At 44.8% G+C, this 21579-nt stretch overlaps 4 long non-coding RNA genes across 6 annotated transcripts in view; 3 read left to right on the top strand and 1 right to left on the bottom strand.

The window, feature by feature from the left end:
* Positions 1 to 21579, top strand: part of LOC135296883 (uncharacterized) — a 125524-nt gene that overhangs the window by 15003 nt on the left and 88942 nt on the right. The gene's annotated exons all lie outside the window — the stretch shown is intronic.
* LOC135298143 (uncharacterized) lies at positions 1909 to 8277 on the top strand. Of its 2 annotated transcripts, none has more exons than XR_010360134.1 (2): positions 1909 to 2301; positions 7188 to 8277. It is a non-coding gene; the product is annotated as an uncharacterized LOC135298143 (long non-coding RNA). The 2 variants fall into 2 exon arrangements; XR_010360133.1 differs by lacking the exon at positions 1909 to 2301 and adding an exon at positions 5247 to 5857.
* LOC135296879 (uncharacterized) lies at positions 10139 to 14920 on the bottom strand. Its single transcript, XR_010358903.1, has 3 exons — positions 14479 to 14920; positions 11913 to 12239; positions 10139 to 11097 (listed from the first exon to the last, which is right to left on the bottom strand). It is a non-coding gene; the product is annotated as an uncharacterized LOC135296879 (long non-coding RNA).
* Positions 14567 to 15149, top strand: LOC135296878 (uncharacterized). 2 transcript variants are annotated; one of them, XR_010358902.1, is made up of 3 exons: positions 14567 to 14695; positions 14833 to 15023; positions 15111 to 15149. It is a non-coding gene; the product is annotated as an uncharacterized LOC135296878 (long non-coding RNA). The 2 variants fall into 2 exon arrangements; XR_010358901.1 differs by lacking the exon at positions 14567 to 14695 and having other exon boundaries at positions 14722 to 15023.

Genomic DNA, 21579 nt, shown 5'->3' on the forward strand with positions numbered 1-21579 from the left:
GTTTCTTTTACAGAAGGGCACATAGTCTGCTGTCTACACTTTCCTTCTTCCTGTTCCACCCACCTTTTTGTCTTTCACTCTTCCTCTCCTCTCCTCCAGATCCTTTCCTGACAGATGCATGCACTCATACGGTTTTACAAAAATGGTCTGAGTGTACTCACTACATCTATCTCGTTCTGCTAAATGCTTCCAAAAGTGCTGATACTACTGCATGCACAGCAGGGAAGTCCTCAGAGCCTGGGAAGCACCATTTTTTCCTGACCCAGGAACTGATACTGCTTGTGACAGTTTGCTGGCCACTGGTAAGATCTGAGGCACAGAAAGTTTGCTCATGTGGGCTGAGACTCACAAACGTGTTGGGGCTAATAACGTGCATGGTTTGTATTGTGCTTTCCCTGAAGCTAAGTTAAGCAACATAATGAGGCATTACTCAGAGCTCCTAAACCTCGTGTTTTGCCAGTGACAAAGTTGCAAACAGTACGACAACCCTGACGTTTTCTCTGTAGTGTAAAGGCCAAGGTCCAGCAGTTGTGATGCACCCTCTCAGTCTTACAGTTAGTTCTGCCTGGACTTGTGTCAAATTTTAGTCTTCAGCAGTCATGCGTTCTTGCCAGCTCTCCTATATGTCTAAATAACCAGGTGAACTCTCTCTGAAAAAGAATCTATACATTTAATTTAGTCCTTTCTTCCTGTGAATGAACTGTCTTCAAGTTGTTTTTCAAACGTATGTTACATGCAATAGTATTATTTGTGTCCCATCTAAGTGTTAGCTGGCCAGGGCTTCTCTGTGTGTTCTTGAATGTGACTGTGGTTTTAAGTACCCTCCGCTGGTTATTCATAGCACGCATTTAGTCATTTAACAAACATGGTATTAGTTCTGCTCTCTAAGTGGATGACTAATACTCTTATAAATAGGAGGAATGTGATCTGAAAGGTCACGTGAATGTTCCCAGTGTGAACATATCCCCAAACTATGAGACTTCTCATTCCAGGATCATGCTTGCAAAAAAGGAAACACTCATTATTAGGAAGAAGGAAAAGGGTTCAAAACCCATTCAGGCAATTTCTCTGCTTTAACTCAAACAATTTGCAATTGTTTGTAGAGTTTTGCATTGCAAAAGGTTTTTGCAATGTTTTCTTTTCTATGCAATCTCTCCTGACCTGCTTGGGAACATACAAATTAGGGCAGTCCTGATCTCTGTCCTATGCCAGTGCCCTCCCTTGGAACACAACAAGACCTGGATGTTTCTTAAGAAAATATAAAAAACATATTTTTACTTCCTTCCTAATCTCTTTCACATCTCTTTGGAAAGCAAGACAGTGCTTAACGCTGGATTCAAAAGGAGATGAGAGTGCACAGTACAGGTTTCTGCACTGCCTGTAAACTGTCAGCTTTCCTCAGCTCAGTTCTATTAAGAGATGTTGTGCCACCCAGGCAGGGGTGGAGGAATGAGAGGTGCTTGCTAATGCAACTTCCCAAGAGGTCATGTTTCTCTGATGAAAAATGCAGGAGAGAAAATGCAGGAGATAGCTATGCAGACACCTTCATATTTTCATTTTTATCAAACGAAGACAGAATCACTGACTGTTGCTGCTCTCCTGCCCCTGCAAGGTTTGGTTTATATTCCCAGGAATACAGTGCTAAGGAAGGGAGGATTGGTGGCCTCAGGACATCCAGCTTCATTCCATGGTTGTGCCAGACTTGCTGAGGGTATATCTGTAGCAAATGCTTAGCCCAGGTTTGAGCCCACTCTAAGTTCATGCACTGCCTGTTTGGGCAATTAAAGTCCATGGCTGGTCTGGTCTGCAGCACCCCCTTGGTCAAGTCCAAGGCCTTCCTTGGCTGGAGCAGGGAGGGAAGGCACATCAGGCTGAGGCTGGGGCTGGGACTGGGGCAGGAGAGCCTTGCAGAGGCCACATGCCAGGGTTTGGGCTGCTGCTGCTGCCATTATGATGCCAGACAGTGAGAGGGACCTTTTCTGCTTGCCTGTGGTGTGAAGTCAAAATTAAGCCATTCCAGTGGAGAAACAGGCAACCATGGCATCACCTTTCCCCCTGATTACAAGTCAGGCATGCCCAGGTGTTCACCTGGTGGAATTTGGTAGAGTGGAATGTAGCAGGGTGAGATGCTCCTGGAGACAGGCTCAGCTCCCAGCTGGGACATGGCACTGGCTGCATCAACTCTGCTCTGCTCAGCCTCTTCAGTGTCAGATGTGATGGCTTAAAGCAGCTGTAGCCAAAGTTAGTTTGACATTGCACTGAAAAAAAATGGAGGAGAGGACCAGCACAGCTGGCTCAGAGGTGTGTCCTGATCAGCAAAGGCAGGGACACTGTCTCTGGCAAAAGCCCGAGGCACAGCCTTGTGTGGCATGGGCCATGTCTGTGCTGATAAACCAGGCAGCAGCTGTGTTTTCCTTTGTGGCTGGGTAACAGTCTGGCCCTGATGTGACAGATGTTTAAACCTTCTTGCCCTCCAAAGCCAACATACAGACTACCTATTGGGAACAATCCTGGGCCATGCTAATTCCTGGACTATGCTTGGGAACAGTTTGGTAGAGCACTGTTTGGCCTGGGCCAAAACGGTACCCAGGACCACACCAAGAGCTTGGGGGTGGATGGTTGAGCTCCCCTACTTGTGCCCTGATTCACTGGCTTGATTTTCTGCACTAGATGCTGCCAGTCTGGCTGGTGTCAGGCAAGTTACCTAATGCATGACATAAGAAAGAAAATACTTCCAGCTTAATTTCTAGCCTTTGTCACTCCATGCCTCCTTTCACATGGGGGTAAGAGTGCATCCTTACCTACAGGCCGAGGGAGACTGACACATTTGGATACATTGGGAAAGGGATGTGTGGTGAAAGTCTAAATTCAGGACAGTGGTTTATAGAAATTTGATTCACCGAAGAGTTTAGTGTGTGCATGCCATGAAGATGGTATTCCCCATTCACAGATGTATTGTAATTTTGTCCATGATTAGTATATGGTTACAGAAATGCATTAGCATTAAAGTATCTGGTCTAAAAGCAGTCAGCTGTGTCCTAAATTCTCCTGCCAGCCTTTGTCTTGACTTTAGGTTGCAGATTAGAAAGGACAGCTGAGGATCTGGGTCCCCCCAAGCATGCTATACATAGTCAAGGAGTCCTAGAGGTTTGATAGACTGTGCATGATGTTTCTTTCTAAACACACAACGTTTCCTGGCTTCAGCAGTCTCAAAGTCTTGATTTCAGTGGAAGATAATTTGCATGAATGATGCTTGCTGGAAAGTACATATGCAGTTCTTATAAAGCAGTGTGCATGTCTGCATGTGCCTGTACTAAAATCACAGGGCAAAGGTGACTGCTGTGTGTTATTTACCTGCTGGCTGAGATATATCTGCCTTCCTGAGGGACTCCTGCCTCTTGTCTCTCAGATTTTGTTCCTAGGAAACATTTCGGTTTGAAGAACTGTGTTTGAGGGTGCTCTACTATGGCTAGGGGGGCTGAGTTTAAACTGAAATAATTTAAACTGAAATCAAATGTTCCATACAGGTTACTTTAGGTGTGCCAATATTTGTTTGCTCGTGGGTGCATCTGAATTTCTCTTCTCTCTTGGTCAGCAGCAGAAACATTTTTCTTATTGATGTCAAGTAGGTGGTAGTGGTGGGGGCAGGCCTTGTTTGTGGCTAGTGGCCAGCTGACAATGATAAAAACACAGAAGAAGATGGGAAGAAAGGAATGGATAGTGTAATTACACCTGATAAGGATCAACATGACACTATATGTGATATATACTCATTAGAAACCTACACACATAAACACATAAAACATTCAAGACATGGAATCAGGTTCTTCCACACAGCAGCTATAATTACATAAAGAAACTAAAAAGCATTTTTTTAATACTGTGGTGCTGGCAGTCAGAGCCTCCCCTCTGACTGTCTGGGAGCAGACTGTGTTAAGTGTGAGCAGAATAAATGGTCCTTTTGTAGGCAGCATGGCAGACACCTGTGCAGCACCTCACTGCTGCCCGGGTGCCAGGCATCATGACTAGACAAAAGCAGACCTAATTACAGCAGACCTTGAGCAAGATCTTCAGAGGTGACTGTTGGAAAAATGCACCTCCATGTTCCAGGTAGATCTTTTTTCACTGCTGTTCAAATCTTGCTCTCTGTGCTTGGACAAAGGCAGACCTGGTTTTGCACATTGCAAGGCAGCTGCACTTCTTTGCCATTTTGCAAAGGAGAAAGGAGAGCTCTATTCCTGAGCTGCTGCCTCTCTCCTGGGGTCAGAGAAAACCAGAAAGCAAGCCCCCAAAGCTTTTTCCTTTTCCACTGAGGCACAACAGAACAAAACAGAATTTCTGAGTTGGAAGGGACCCACAGGAATCATTAACTCCTAAGTGTTAAACTCAATGATTTTCAGCCCATATAGAGGACTGAACCCACAACCTTGGCATTATTAGCACCGTGTTATAACCAGGTCTCAGGATTTCCTATGCAGCAGTAATAGCACAGGCTTTCAGGATTCTTACAAGAGTGAATTCAGATGCCAGAGAGTGGAATTTCTAAATGCATTTCTCTTCCTACACCATTTCTTTTTCATCTCCATAAATCTGTGTCAGTTTTTAAAGAACCTATTTTGGTGGGAGGAAAAGGGGACAGAACAAGTGATGAGCTATTCAGAGCTAAAAGAAGAGATTCATGCTGCCAGAGGTAATACTGTAGAAAAATGTGTCAGTGTAGCAGATGATAGTTCTCCTCTCCTAATGCCTCTCCCGAAGCATCAAGGTGTGTGTGATTCAGAGGCAGTCTATGAACTGCATGTTGAAATGGTTGCCATGGCAGTGACTGAGCATAAGTTAGAGAGCGTGATTAGCCAGAGTTGGCCTAAATAGCTAAAGGGAAGCAAGAAAGAAAGAAAGGGGGAAAAAAAAAGGCCAAGGACTTTCTGTTATTTCCAATACAGATCCATCAGCATTAGACTGTGCTAGGAAGAGGAAGCAGGGCTGATGGAAGGGACCTTGCAGGAGCACACTCCACACCCCAGCCCCAGCAGCACAAGCTGCCAGGGGTCCTTCTTCCCCTTACGGCATGCCAGTGCTGCAGCTGCAGTGCCAAGCAGCCCTGCCAGTGCTGATTCAATGAAATGATGCTTGTCCAGAGTCTGAGGTGAGGCCAGGGCTCTGCTCGGCCTTCAGCAACCCAGAGAGCACAATCATACTGCCCTCCTGGCTGATGTGGGGCACAGCAGCATTTTAAATGTGGGGGACTGGCCTGCAGGGAGGTTGTAAGGCTTGCCCCGAGGGACACAGAGGGCTGCTAACCTCGGTGGGATGTTCATTGTTTGAAATCCGTGTCCCTAGAGCCACTCCAGTTCTTCTAGCCCACTAACCCACATCTGCTTGATGCACTCCTGTGAAAGGTATCCTGTCTTCATTTGGAGCCTGTGAATTGAAGTGCATAGCCTTTTTTGTTAATTCATTGCAGTAGCTCATTAAAAAAATAATAACCTTATATCTAATTTAAATGTGTATGATATTAGCATTCAGCCTGTGCTACATGCTGTGATATTCTCTGCTATATTAAAAAAAAATCACATCCTGAGATCCTGTGGGATTTTGTAGGGAAGATTTCTTATGCACTACAGTTACTTTCAAGCTTGTTTTTGAAGAAGTCAAGATTCATAATTCTTTCTCTCAAAGGATTTTCTTTTAGCTCTTCTCAGGGAGTCATGGAAGAGCAGAGCACCAACATAAAGATGTCTCAGTAGCAGGTCTGGATAGAGAAACATCTTTTCTGGGAGCTGTGAGTGCCACATTAGGGGGCCAGATGCCCAGTGTAAAATCAATAGCAGGCATTTTACAAGCAGAAAGTATCCAGGTAGGTGTTTGCAGGAGCAGAGCCGGTTAGCCTGATTCTCTTCTCTTATAGCTTTCTAAAATAGGGAAGTTTAATTTGCATTAGCCTGAAGTGCTTCTGCTCTTAGTCCTTTGAGTGAGATAAGATATGAATCTACTTAGGCCACTCCATAACATATGATCACTTACCAAGGATATTTTTCTCCCCTGATGTCCAAAGGGATCTGTAGGTTCTTCTGTTAAGATGAGCACAAACCAGCAGTACTTGCTGTGGTTAACAGGCATCTGTTTTGCCTGGCAGAGCTGGGATGAGAGAGATCAGATCATATGGCCTGCAATTTAGGAGGAAGAAAAGAAAAACCCACAAGACACCTATTTGCCCTGCCATCAAGTTGGCTTTTGCTGTTATTTGCAGAAGTCTCTTCCACTTTTTGCATCTCTTAAATCCTTGTCATCCAGGTTTGAGAGCTAGGACTATCTTCTTTGGCACCAAGTCAATTATATGTTTTTTAGCACCAGCAGCCATTCATATTTTACATTACTGTTCCTGTCTGTTCCTTTCAAGCAATAATCATAAATATCAGCTTTCATTCCTAGAGCGCCTTTCATCCCAGGGGCTCCCAAAGTACTTTCCAAGCTTAACAAGCTTATTGTAGAGTACTCCTTTAGAAAGGTTGAAACTTGCTTCCCATTAAGGCCTGATTTTGGGAAGGAAAACACTGAATCATAATGACTTCAATACATGAGGGAGCCCTTGCAGCTGTTATTTACTACACATGTTCCCTTACCAAAAAAGATTGCTTCTTGCTCCTCCATCCCCTTGTCTCCACAGCTTAATCCAGCAGTGCACAGTTATTTGGGAGAGCAGAGTGCAAGTAGGAGAAATGGTCAACCCCTGTGATCTGAGGAAATGCTTTTTTTTCCTGGAATCTATAGCTGCCCTTAACAGTTTCTGACAACTCCATTTCCATCCACTCTATTTTCTCTTTTATGGGGCAAATGTCCTAGAGCAGATTTGAATGCCCTGTGGCTTTGGCCAGGTCACCATCCACAGCTGGGGGCTATGCTACAGATCATGTGAGAAACTGTGGTCCTCTTCAGGACAAAGTCAGCCGGCCTAATTTAAGTCACATTCCCCTGCAATCAAAACAAAGCCAGTGTCTTTGCACTGAAATTAATCACAACCTTTGAAATGGTCCTTTATTTGGCTCATCTGTGTGAACAATAATGCCAGAAGAAAAAAATGTTATTGGTAATTTCTGAACTGAAGAATTTGTTTCCTAATGAATCGTATGATTAATTTTAGAGCAGCCTGAATCAGACCAGTGTCCATTTGTTTTCTCCTCTTTCAGGAGGACTCAGTATGGTGGGAGCTGACCATCTCATGATGCACAGAACTTTTCACCATGCTGCCGTGTGGGAAAGTGGTCCCTCTGCTTGGCTGAGAGAGGCTGGGGTCAGGCACACAACTTCTCTTTGCTTTTCTAAGGACATACCAAGAACTTGTGGTAGATAGAAGTGGGAACAAAGTCCTATCTGATTCAGTGCTTCATCCGCACAAACATAGTTTATCAATATAGATAGCCTTAGATGAAAGATACATCAAAGCATATTTTTGGCTGCTGCTTTCAGAAGTAGTACTAAATCTCCTGGGGGAATGCAAGCAGTGAGATATGATCCAAGTATCAAAATCCCCATCTCCTTATTCTCTGTCCTCCTCTCTCACATGGGTGGGGGTCACAGGAAAGCCCTTCCTTGAGGTTATGTCATCTGTTCCCATCAGTAGATTTTGGTTACTAAATGCATTTTTGCTCTTTTCCAACAAAAAACAGTGCCTGTTTCAACTAACTCTGAATATTTGTAAATTGGCAAAGGATACAACAAGAATAATGAACCAGCAGTTACTGTTTACATTGGCCACCTCGTATAAAGGCTGATATTAGCATTTCTGAAAGGATTCATTCATCACTGAAAAAAGTTTGTACCTGTGAATAAGAGCTTGCCTGGGAGGGCCCATGTGCTTCCTCTCCTCTTTTGACAAACCCTACAAAAATGAAGAGATAGTTTTGCAATGGATATCAATGCATACCTATTATTTCAGGATGACAATAAGACATTGAATATATTCCATGCAGCAGTAAATGAATGAAAGTAGCAGTAAATTTAAAGAAAAATAGAAAAACAGTATTTATTTTCATGTGTCAGGTTTATTTATTTATTTATTTATTTAGTGACCTGAATATATATATTTTTTAAGTCTCTCTCTTGGGTTTTTTAAACTAAAATTCTGTGGTACAGGCTCAAGCCCAGTGGTTAGATCTTGTGTCATGGAAAATCAGATAGACCTGCACTAGAAAGAACAATGGCTGCTGAAACCATCCTGCCAGGTCCAGACTATGACCTCTTCTGGGGTTGTCAGTGAAATAAACACTTTTAGAAGTATCCTTAAGCCTTCCTTACCTCCTGCTGTTTGTCACACTTGCTGCAATTTGCCTTAAATTAGTTGATTTCACACCAAAGTTCATGGTGCTGTTTTGTTTATAAAAGAGGTTGGTACATTCTGCGCTGGCCCTGCTGACACTCCATGAGGCACAGCTCAGAGATGGAGCAGGGCCCCAGCACAGCCAGCAGCCAGCATTTGTTCCATCCTCACACTGTAGGTGACGGGTCTTTTTGCAATCATGGACATGTAACAGTGTTTCTGTGGCAGGGAAAAGTGTCCAGACTCTGTGGGATGGTTACATTTTCACTAGGTTTTCTTGGGATTCTGTAGGATGAAGATCAAACTCCTTTGCAGGTATATTATTATGTTAAAACCTCCAGTATGACATTTTTCTTTTAACCTTTAGACTGCTTCACTTTTAGGCTGGAAGCAGCTGAAGGCTAGGATGCTCCATGGGCACTCACAGAGTTCCTGGCATGGCACAGCTTCAGTTCTGGCAGGAGACAGGCCATTGCTACAATCTAAATGCCTTTTAAAAAATATGCAAAGTCTGGAAGGTAACCTGCTTGCATATGCACCTTTCATGACAAAGGTGATGCTTTGTGAGCACAGGGTTTGTAAAGCAGAGGAAGAAACCAAGTGTGAATGGAATGAGAGAACAAGGACCAGCCACTGCTGTCTTTGGGAGGTTCTGTGCAAGGTCTGCAAGTCTCTGAAACTCCTCTAGTGGAGTTCCTACTCAACCCTTCAAATTGGGGGCAGGGGAAGCTGGGCCAATGACCGATGAGGAACCAGGGGGGTCATTCACCCCACAGGGCTGTGCTTTCAGCATGCAGCTCTGTTGCACACAGGGAGCAGGAATAATGCTAGGAATCTCTAACAGGGCAAGTAGTACGTAACAGGCCAGTGATGCACAAAAGTGATTTCATCATAAGTGGTTGGAGAAGGGGTGCCTGCTCTGCAACAGGCAAACACTTCTCTGCACAGAACCAGAAAAATTTCCCTTCAGTCTGGGATTGCCAGCAGTCTCAAACATAATCCTCATGGAATTTCTTCCAAAGAAGAAACAAGGGTATTATGGACACTGCCACTGAGGCAGGTAGTCTTTAAATATAGCTGCAGATTGCTGGGTTTAGTGCTAACAAACCCTAATGCTGAGGAAGACAAGACAGGTCGCAGCACTGATACAGCGTAATATAATGTGATGGCTGATATAAATGTGAGTCATTCTAGCCAGAGGCTTTAGTATAGGAAGTCGGATAAAAGATATAAAAACAAATCTGATTTTTTTTCCTTCCTGGTGAAGGTCACTGCCAGGAATAGCATGGGAAATAATTAATGCGGGAAGAAATGTTCCCCTTCAACTTAGAAGTATTGTCTTGCTTTACAGTTTCGTTCTCCTCTTTGGACTCCCATAACAAACACGGGCAAACACACAGGGCCTTTCTCCATGGAGCCGCTGGTGGATGTCCCACCTGGTGGGCAGGGACTGCTCACCGAGTCTGTCAATGGGTGTCCCCCTCGCTGGCAGCCCACCCCAGCACTGTGCTCAATGGGCCCATGAGACTGAATGGGCTCTGCGTGATGGCAGCCAATTTTCCTGGTCGGCAGGGAGGTGCAGTGCCAAGGCTGTGTGTGAGAGCCTGCTGCCGGGAGGGTTTCACCTCTTTGCCTCTGCTCCTGAACCCTGGGGGGGGGGGGGGGGGGGGGTTATCTTTCCTATCTTATCCTGCACCCTCATTCCCTGTGCTTCATGGGGGAGGACATGGATGACTCAGTGACCTTTGCACTTGCAGTGGCACGGGCTGTTCTCTGCAGAGACCTGGCAGGCTCTGGGCTGCTTGTTTTCTCCCCGTGAACAGCATTTAAAAATATGCAAGGGCATGGGGAAGCCATGCAGCTGTGCAGTGTACATACAACATTCCCTGGGGCAGGAGTGATCCACAGTGCAGCCCATCTGCTGCACAGGAATGCTGTACTGCAGTTTAATTCCCTTTCCTCAAAGTACTCTTTGAGTGGAGACAGGTGAGGAGAGGAGTGAGTGCCTCTGCTTCATGTCCCCATTCTGCAGGATGGAAAGCGGGCAGCTCCAGGGGCTGAGGGGCTGCTGCTCCCCAGGGACTGCTTTGTTTTCTTCCAGGTGGCCGTAGCAGGGAGAAGCTCTGGTTGGAATCTCTGAGCTTTGCAATGCTGACTAAAATCTGCATCTGACTCTTGTCCCTTCTACCACAAAGGACTGGTCATGTTTTCCATTCTTGGCTCCATGTGGCTGCTCTGAACATCCCAGATTATCTCTGCACCAAGCAGCTGCCTTTCCTACTGCTTGGCTCACCAGGCCTTCATCTCTGCTCAGCGCCCATGCCAGGGTCACTAAGGCAGTTAGTTTTAGGCTGAGTTTTAAGATACCTCTGTTTTCAGAGGACTTTTTAATTGGGAGCCCAGGAGGTAAGAGTTCAGATCTACCTCCTTCAGCCATGACTCTGCAGTGGACTTTCAGGGTAGGAGCACTGCAGAAGTCCCGAGGAGCCTGGAACTCCCAGATAGCACAGGAAAAACCTATTATGGGAAAGCTGCTAATAGCAGAAGTACGCTCTTAGCCACATTTTCCACTGGTGTTACAGACTCTGGAGAATCAGCTTGTTTCAGCCAGGTTTCCAAACTGCTTTTTGGTGTTTATCCAAAGACTTGGGGCCACACATTCTCTTTTGGGGGCTTTTCACAGCTGCTTCTCCTTGAAGTGATTGCAAGGGGTGCTGAGTTGGGTGATATGACCTATTGCTCTCAGGTTTATTTCTTTGGAGCATCTCTGTTAAGAAAGACTGTAAGACATAATAATTAAAATACTTTTAGATCACCATAATCTTGTCAAACTTCTTATTGTGAATGTGACATTTGTGGGCTCATTTACCACAGCTTTTATTCACTTTTTTTTATTCACTGAAAAAAGAAGTTATGTAATTCAAGTTTTTCCTTTTTCCTTCTCCTTTTGCACTTAAATTTAGTGTATTTGCAGATAGACTGTGCCAATTGTTAGCAGCTGGTCTGGTGCATCAGGAAGCAGATTCACAGAGGTGGCTGTTTGGTGCTGAGCACTTGCTGTGTCAGGGGATTTACATCAGACTGCCTCAGCTCTGGTTCCCAGGGACTGGATGCTCATTAGAGGTTGGAGTGCAGGAGTTGTGCTCCTGGAGTCCATCTCCTCATTTCCTTTCACTCAAAGGGAATCCAGGTAAAAAAAATGTTCCCTGACATAAATCAAAACACAGCAAGTGGGAGAAACATGCTATTTGCCTCATAAACTCACTCATGACGTGAACAAAATTCAGGACACAGAAAGACTTGTCAAAAACCCAAGGTCAAGAGACCAAGGCCAAGACTCATCACTTTACCTTGAGGTTCCACATGGTTCAAATGCATGGCAAATGGTTTGGTTCTTTGGCTAATGATATAGCTGTTTATCTTGGCTGAGCAGTTTTCTTATTCTTTCTTGGATATATCTGCTAATCTATTCTTCTCTCCTCGTACACTTCCCCAACCCTCCCTTTTGCCAAACCCTCACTAAACATATACATATATATATCTGTGTGTGCATAGGCAGTCGTGTCTGCTGCCGGGATTTCCTCCCAAACAATACCTGTTGTGCTGGCCACAGCATTTCTCTTGGTTCCCATGCTCAGAGCAGTTTGAGTTTCCTGCTGGCTCAGCAGCAAGACTTTCAGGGCTTTTTATACTTATTCTTCTTCGGGAGCCAAGCGGAGGAGCGCAGTTCGCCTGTGAATAGTGAGCTGGCTGGGCAGGCAGCAGGAAGCTTGCATACTAAACCGTGTGAACTTTGAGGAGGGGAAGAAGGGGGCTGGGGGCTGCTGGCTGGGCTTCACAAGGCGTTTGTTGCAGCTCTGCCTTAAAAACTCATCATCTCAACACTGGGATGCTCTTTGCCAAAGGAGCAATATCTGTAGAACTGGGGTACAAAGAAATGAGAGAGATGAAAATGGAATTATAGAGAAAACAGGAGGAGGGATTGGAACATGGAGAAAAGTGAGGAGGCTTGGGTTTTCATTATTCACATGAAAACTTGTGCATGGGTTTCCCTTTACAGAGCATTACCACTACACCTCGTGTAGCACTGCAGGGCTCATGGGCCATCTTGTTCACGCCCTTGCTGCCCCAGCAGTGGCCACACCATTGGTGAAAGGGCAGCTCTTCTGTATTGCCCAGACTAAATCAAAAGCACAGAAATTAAAACACTCTTGCCCCCTGTACCCCACCTTCACTCCTGTCAGCAAAGATTAATAAATAAGTAATTTCCCAGTTACAAGGATGAGGAATTGTGGTTTGGCTATGAAAGAGAGGCTTGAAGAGCAGCACTGTGAAACACCAGCACCAGCTTGTTGGTCACAGGTGAAACCATTCCTGAAGCAGGGGAGAGGTGTCACACTAAATCCAAAAAGTTTGGGCCCTTGCTCCCCTACCCAGCTCAGCATCTCTCTGTATCTAGCTCCCAGTTGAGCACTGAGCAATGCAACACATGTGTTTGGCATCTGCTTCCTTGTGATGCCCCCCCCAGAATGAGCAGCCTACCCTGGAGGTCTGTGAGTGCTGGGAAAGTGGGAAGATAGAGCTCCACGTCCTAGAGTGGGCTCCTGGAGAGCCAGTGGAGATCCTGGAGAGAATCACTCATCAAGTTCATTTAGATCCCAGACTTAGGCAGCTTGTGGCAGAATACAGGCACTTCTGAAGGAAACAAGTCTCTTCGCCATGGTCCTCTTAGAAAGTACAAAAGCAGTTACAAATCTGGAGAATGTACCATCAAATTCATGCATTTTCTGTTCATCTCTTCTCCTGACTCAGCAGAAGCTCAGTTTAAATTACATGTGCTTGATCACTTTGATGCAGACTCTGTCTGTTTTTAAGACTGTCTAATGATTCTTATAAGACCAAGTGTTCAGTTGCTGGTAAACCCCTGAAAACTTTTTCTATCTACCACTTAGCTGTTCTGGGTATCTGTCCCATGCTGAATGCATACGGGAAGCTTCAGCAAAAAAATGTTTTTGTTTGCTTACAAGAAAGAGATGACAGAAACAATATTTTTTCCTTCATATTCAGGCATGTTCTTAAAGTGATCTGTTGATGAACTCTAGCAATTTTTCCCTCTAGAGGAGAGGCTTGAAATTTGGCCCATATCAGGAATGCACCTTTGGTTGTTTTTCATAGGGGAAGAAGGATATAATTTGAACTAAGAAACCATAGGGAAAAGAGGGCCTCAGATCTCAGCCACTCAACAGGAACTGCAGCCTCCTATTGCAAGCGCCAAGCAGCAGCTCTTGATGTTGTTTTTCTGTGCTGACAGGGTCACTGCAGTGCTGTGCACCGGAGCCTGGAGGTGCTCCCAGATGTGCTCCTTTGCTGATGCTGAGGTGAACATGCAGGAAGGCTGATGCTGACTAGGGCTAGGACCTGGCTGGGGGAGGGAGGGAGGGAAGGAGGGAGGGAACCCTACTGCAGTGCAAAGGCTGAGGGTCCCCTGCCCAGAGCGGGGAACTGATGTCAGATGTGGAGGTGGATATGGGAGCAGGACCAAGGCAGAAGACAGGCTAAAAGCACCAGGAGGAGCAGAAGCCAGATTTGGGAGTATCCTCACCAGATCATGCCTTCTGCAGAACCTGGGGTACAGCAAACCCAGGGATTTCTGCTGTGCAGTAATTGTCTGTTGTCAGCAAACACATGGGGAAGTGGTTGGCACAGGCTGTGAGTCATTTCTGCCTGCTCCCTCAGCAGAGGTTGTTGGGCTATCAGTATTCCCAGTTATTCTGCCTGTCAAGCATGATGGAATTAACATCTGAGAATAGAGCCAGCCTTGCCGGTGAGTCATGTGGTAGCCAGTGTGATGTCACATGATGGGATTCCTGCATTTCTGTTTCAGTTTGCCATGTGTAAATCAAGGAAATGACACAAACCCAACATAAACTGAAAGTATGGGAAGCTTGTAGGGTCAAACACTCAGCAGTTAGAAATGACTTGCTGTCTGAGTCCCATCTGCACAGATGCCATGATAGTGTTGCTTTTAGCTACAGAATTAAAATCCATATGTAAATACTTATTTTTTTTCCCCAACAACCACTCTATATCTTTTGATGCCCAGGGCAGATAGTTCTCAGGGGAGTTGAGGTTGTGTGGGGAAGGGTCCTTGTCCTACTTACTTGCAGATGTGCAGGATGAGAGGATCCCTGCTTCACCTTCAAGGCCACAGCTGATGGCAGCCCTCAGCATTGGTGATGGTAGGCAGCACCTGTGTCCCTGGCCTGCAGCAAGACCAAAACAGATGGGGTCCTCAGATAAATAATCTACCAAACTCAAACAAGCCCCCATGAGGCACATGCAGAGTGAGGCTTTGTATAACTTGTAACTTCACTACAGGTGGGGGAACTTAGGACCCTTGCAAAGGCACATCCCCCTTCCCTGGCTGAGTATCAGTACCAGCCTCTGAAGCCAGATGCTTGATCTCTTGATTTGAACAGAGCAAGCTAACATACATCTTTCTAATCTCATTCTAGGAGACAGTTGAATTATTTTAGCTAAAAATTACCAGAAGAGTCTGCCTGAGGCAGACATCCAGCATGGTATATTTGAGGTCGAGCAAGCCATCACTAATGGGAAGAGTTAAGCAACTTTAACTCCAGACAGAGCTCACAGGGGGAAATTAGAAACTGGCTCTGTGGATGGCCCCACCAGAAAACATGTAGGGGTGTGTGTGAAATCCTGCTGCTATGCATCCGGTTATCCAATTGCTGCAGGCAAGTACTGACCTGTGCTTGTAATGTGGCATTTGCAGGCTCTAGAGGTGGACTTGCTGTTTTGCAGACCTACCAGGTGCTTTGTGCTTTTCTGTTGAATCAAATGCTGGGGAGAAGTGGTATTTTAGTGATGGGAAAATGGCTTTGGAAACTTTGGCTTTCTCTTTCCATGTGGGAGGTGCAGGCACAGGGGCACAGGAGCCTGCTGGTGTGCAGCACATGTGGCGTGTGTGGCAGGCTGCTTTGCAGAAGGGTGTTGCCATCGTGCCTGTGAGTGGCCGAGGGACTCACTTGGCAACCCCTGCACCATCTGAGGTTCTGGCAGGGTATTGAGTAGTCTGTGAGGGTCACCAGTAGGGGTTAGCAGCTAAACTTCCAGTCTGCATTTTCTCTTTCTGCAGGAAGAGGTATTTTCCTTTTTTGTTACACCTCATCTGGAGCTCTGTAAAGAGCTCTCTATCCTTGATGTTGTTGATACCTTCAAATGATTTTATCTTCCTCTTAGGGATTTACTTATCCAAACTGCACTATTTAGTTATTTAATCTTTTCTTTACTTATTTGATGGTTGTTCATTGTTGAATTCTTTCCAATATACCAACATCTCTTTGACACACAAGTGCCTGCAGTTGCTTTATCTGCTTTGAGGATGGCTCAGACCCTACAGCACGCTGCAGAGAAAAGCCATCTCTCTTCTGCTCCATGACACAATGTTCTTCACCTCTCTACAGGTCCAAATGAGGCCCTGTTATTTTATAAACCAGCCTTTAGTTTGATACTTCTTCTTTTCCATTTGTTAAGCCCTTTTCAGCAACTGCTATGGATTATTTTTCCAAATGTTTCTTTGCATTGCCCCTGTCCCAGCAGGAGCTGTTAGATGCTGTTTTCCTTCCCAATCCCTCATTTCAGAAACTTTTTTTTTGTGAAATCATAACTAGAAACCAAACCTGTCACATTCCTCCTCATTACTACATCCAAAACGATCCTTTAACAGAAAGAAATGCTTTACAGGTTCATAAGTCCCCAGCTTGGGAAACGATTTGTCTCCATTGATAGTCACACTGGGCACTCCCTGGGGTCTGGGCAGGCTGACAGTTTGGATATATGGAAAGGGAAGGGCATTAAAGTGGTGAGCAAAGCCCTTCTGGAGAAATCCAGTCCTATTCTCAGCACTAATGCATTCTGCTGAAACTCAAGCAGAGGTTTTAAGAGCTGATTGTTTGGACATGTAAAAGCTTTGGAATGGTATATGCACTTTGTATATGCAGGAGACACTTCATTTTTATATTCAATATGGATTAGAATATGAAAGGACTCAATTTCAACTGAATCTGTAAATGACACCTAAGCCCAAACTGTGAAACATGCACTACCTGAAGAGCATTTACTAGAATGTCTATGCACTTCTTAATAAACTTTTTTTGACTATTTCTTCCCTGTAGGCATTAGAGGTGGAAATAGGAAGGGGTTTGTACCTAACCTCATAATCAAGGAAAGGAGAGAGGCAAAGGGCTTTGTCTGTGTGACTGCCCAGTATCATTGCGTCAAACTGGCAGTGAACTGAAAGCTTCTCCAAAGCCAGGAGCCAAATGTCCCACCCTGTTTGCCTGTGGCTCATTAGTTAGTTGATTTCTGCTTTTGTGGTCTGAACCCTTCAGAGCTTTGTCTATATGGATAAACAAAAACTTGCTACAGCCTATGGACAAACCTGGAAACTATTAGGTGCAGAAACATCACAGGACTTCAAGAATGAATGCAGACTTCTTTTTAACTGAAAATATATACTTTGAAAGGGTAGAACATGGAAATACATTTGTAATGGCCACTATCAGGAGCTGCTGGCAGTTTCTCTGAACAGAAAAGTTATTTTCCTGGAGATTTCTGGTACCCCTCAGGCTTCTGTCCATTTCTATGTTCTTACTTGCAGTGTTTAAGCACCATCAAGTTTAAATGCATAAATATTCTTTGGCTATTCAACCCCAGCCACTTTTGGGAAGGAATTGGCTAGAATCCCTGAACCTAAAATAATCAAATGTCTGTCTTTCCACTAAAAAGGCTGCCATTTATCAGACAAGTAGTGCAAAACTGAATAGGTAGCTCATTTCAAGCATCATCTGAGAAACCTGTTGTTGCAAAGCCAGGCAAGTGGCTTGCACATAAGCAGGTGATACCTTTGCCAATACCCAGTTGTTGCAGGAATGAATGTAAGTATATTTGGGTTCTTAATATGTGTTACTTTTTTTATCAGTCTCTTGGTTTCTACCACTCTTTATAAATACTCCAGCCACAACTTGTAGCCTTTACAGGCTCATCCAGGGAGCATGGCCTTTCAGGCACTCCTTTTGAGAGTATTTATTGTGCTCTGGGAGAGGATGTCTTTGTTTCAGGATTGTTCTGGCATGAGAAATAAAAAACAAAATGGAGATGGTGGCCAGCACAAAGAACCAACCAAAGTAATTTTAATGAATTTCTTTCCATACCTGCCAATCCACCCTGCCCTGCAGGAAAAAACAACTCTCAGATGAATAAAGCATATGGCACAGAAGATGAAGTACCAATGCCAAGTTTGCCTTAGTAGAACTCACTGCAAAATGCTGAACTTGCAGATCTTCTAAACATGCTTGTTCCCACTTCACTGCCTCCTTAGCTGGAATTGTGCAGTCTCACTGTTTAAATCCTCAGGACATTATTGTGGATGCAGCGCTGGGCAGATACACAGTGCTACATTCAAACTGCCTGCTGTGGAGAGCAGTGCATGTTGCAGCAGCAAAGAAAACCCATCGATGAGGTGGGCTAAATATTTGAGGAGGATCTGAAGCCCACACTAAGCTGCCTTCTGCATGCACATGGGCTACCCATTTGTGACAGGCATGCATGCTGCTCTGTGGTTAGATAACCTGTTCCTGGCCATGGTGTTTTGTATTTGAGCTGTGCAGGAATGAGGCATTCAGTGTAAGTCCTATCATCCTGACTTGCTTTACAGTGAGCAGATAGACAGCAAACCCCACATGTTATTTATCCTAAAAGAGGCGTGCAGTGTTGTGAGAGGGTGCCTCTCTCTCTGCATAAGCAGAGAAAACACTCAATACCAGCTCAGTCTGTGTCCAGCCCTTACAGGTCTGTCTGCTCCCAGCTCAACCCCATCAAGTGAGGCTCTGGAAAGACGTGGGGCTGGTGGGTCATGGTGTGGCGCAGGTAAATGGGATGTCACCACCAACCTGCTCTGCTCTCTTCTAAAGGATGTAGGATGCTGGTTGAATGTCCAGTTACTCTCAGCAGTACACCTGTTCTCGGATGGGTGACACTGAAGTTGAGTGTCTAACTTAAGAAGTTAGACATCTAAGGCCTTTATTGGATCCATGTCTGTGGAGCCTGGAGTGGGGCAGACTTATATACAAGGAAAAAATCCCCTGCTCAGTTACTTTAATCTTTCAGATTAAAGTGGACATGTGTGTTGTGTACTCTTATGGACATGTTTCTTTATAGATGCTCTCGGACCCAGGCCATCATTTTACCTGGACAAGTGCCTGGACAAGTGGGTGTACACCATGGGTTGGGTGAGGGATGCTGCTCTCCCAGGACCTCTGGCAGCACTTTGGCTTGGAGATGTTTCTTAAGGTGGGGATGAATTCCCCACCTTTGGACCCATATGTTTTCTACCACTGTGGGTAAGCAATGCTTCTCTTTCCAGAAAGTAGGAGGTACCTGACATGGTTATGAAATTAATGGAGCAGAGAACTCCTTTGTTTAAGTGAACACTAGTAGAAGCAGTGGTAGGCTTGCTTTTTACATGGTTAATGTTCCAAATCCTCTTTTCAGTCCTCTCATGGCAACTGTGTACTTTGCAGCTCAAAGTCACATGAATCTCTGCTCAGCAGAAATGTAAATGTTTTGATAAAACTGTTCTTAACAAGTTTAATTCATTTAATCAGCTTGATTAACTGTTGAGCTTTATGGTCTTTAATTGGGAAGGATTTGCCATAAATTAACATTTTCTGTAATTTTATGAAGAATGTGGCTGTGTGCAGGATCTTGCTGCCTTGGCAGTGGCATGGGAGGTGCTTGTCTCTGGCACACAGCCACTCCCCTGCAGCTGTACTCTTTCAGAGCCCTGGAGACTTTTGGGTGCTGAGCCTGCCCTCAAGGCCAGGAACATGCTGGGCAAGGGGCACAATGTAGCTGGAAGTGTCTCAACCGCCTCTATTTCTTTTCTCTTGTTTTTGCATCTCCTAGATGATTAATCTCCCCTTCCAGTAAAAATGCAGCCTGCCTCTTTTTCTGACAAGTCCCACAAGAAAGCAAGCACAGATGTCCACAACAGCCCTCTCCTTGTTTTGGTTCATAACCAGCCCCAGCCTGCACCTAGTTTTCAAAGTCTCTGGGTATATGAGTAGAAAGAGGGAAAAAAGAGGAATGATCAGAAGATCTCAGCTTGGGTACACGTCCCAACTGGTCTTTCCTCTCTTCTATTTAATGTGGCAGACTGACAGACTATAAAATGTGTCCAGCTGGAGAGAATGTAATTTTGTTTTACTCTGTCCAGCCTCATTTGTCAGAGCTGAATGTCCAGTTGTGTACCTGTATGAATCCTCCCAGACCCTGGAAGCTTAATGCAACAATATTAATTCTTTTAAATAGGCAGTTTATTGTCCACATGACATTTTTTTGTGCCTTTTGGTTGATATCCCAGACCAGAGAAACCAAGGGGAGGCTGAAAACAAATGAACTATTCCCTTAGAGTCTGCCCAAAGCAAGGGAGCAAGCAGAGCATCAGCAGAGTGTGTGCAGGGGTGGGTTTGCTCTTTGCTGGGCGAGCACTGTTCTCCCTGGCGCTGCAGAGCCACTGCACAGCGCGTCCCGGGGGCCACGACATCCAAAGGCATGGGCAGAGCAACGTGGGTTTGCAGCTCTTCTCAGACAGCTGTGCACATTTACTCCTGTCTGACTCTGAATTGGAATGGTCTCTGGGAAAACAGTGTATTTCACAAGAAAGTGAGGGTTTTCATCCTTTCCTAGAACTTCCATGGTGCTTCTGCATGCATGGCTCTCACAGGCCAGTGTGATGCAAGTGGCGACATTTCTAACAGCAAACAACCCCAGTTCCTCTTTCACCCTTGACATTTCTACATTTCTACATTTGATACTTTTTTTTTGCTTTTTTCTTTTTCTTCCACAGACTAAACATTCACATGTCATATCCTGTTCGAGTAGTTGTTTTAATGGATGTGCTGCCAACAAAGACACTTGGGTTTAGGTGGCTGATCCTTTGTGATTGTAATGGCCTTTAATGAAAGGTTTTGTCTTCATAAGGACAAAATGTTCTTCATCCAGCTTCAACTTTTGAAAGAAACACCACAAATGTTTTTGGATTGAATGCAAAATGTTGTGTAAATTCTGTAATACCAAGGTGGAAAATCTGTCCTTTCCTTATTAACAAACTGGATATCAAAACAGGGAGGCTTAATGCGTATACACAATTAATTTATCACAGTTTTAGATCCTCAGCAAGAGGAGTACTTAAAAGCAGAAGAAATGTGTAAAAATAATTTAGATATGAAACTAAAGAAATAGTTGTCTGTGTTTGGTTGTTGGTTTTGTGGTTTGGTTTTTTTTTAAAAATTAGATTTAGCTTTTCTTTTCAATTCCTCTTCTCAGAAATTGCTTGCACTTTGAGGCTGTGCATCCTGAGCCCTGGAGGGCTTTGACAGGAACAAGCAGGGACATGGGAGCCCTGAATGACTCTTCATAAAGGCAGAGATTCAGAGCTGTCCTTCAAAATTATTTCTGTTCATGGTGCGGCCGCTGCAGCCCATGTTTGAGGCTGAGGAGGCCACTTTTACTGGGGCAGTCAGGGGAAGTGGCAAAAACCTCCATGAGTGCTCAGGATGCTGCATGGTTTGGGTGGCTTGGAAAACGGAAGTCTTGTTGCTGGTTACTGGATTCAAGGAGAAAGCAACTATGTGTTGCTGATTGCCTCCTGGGAGAAGTAGCAGGTGACTGACAGCTTTTAATCTGCTCTTTCATCCTGCTTGTGAACTGCATATGGGGCTGCACTGCAGGCTGTTGCATTACAGATCATGATTTCAGCAAAGCTTTTCAGAAAAAAAAAATGAAAGTAAATGGTGTTATTTTCAGCCTGAACAGCAACCAAGTTCTCAGTATCTAAATGAGAGCCCTTGAAGTAAGCGCCAGGTGCTGCAGGAAGTGGCGGAGGTGACTCAGTAAATGTCACACTTCCCTCCAAGTCAGCTCTGAAGTGGTGCCCAGAAATAACATTTCATGGGCATCTGGCTGTTTGAGATGGCCCTGCCTTGCTGTGGAACTCCAAATTACCTGGCACCTTTGTGATTTGACACCTCTTTTTTGGCACAAATGTTTGCCTTTATCTTCCTGTCTTTGTTCTTCCTCATAAAGACAAAGATACGACAAGTCCTGTAGGTATCTCAAAGCAGAAGAGTTGTCCTTGGCCACGCTGTGAGCTGCCCTGGCTGGTGAATGAGGGACAATGC

The sequence above is a fragment of the Passer domesticus genome, chromosome 3, assembly GCF_036417665.1.
Source record: "Passer domesticus isolate bPasDom1 chromosome 3, bPasDom1.hap1, whole genome shotgun sequence".
In the NCBI taxonomy this organism is placed as follows: domain Eukaryota; kingdom Metazoa; phylum Chordata; class Aves; order Passeriformes; family Passeridae; genus Passer; species Passer domesticus.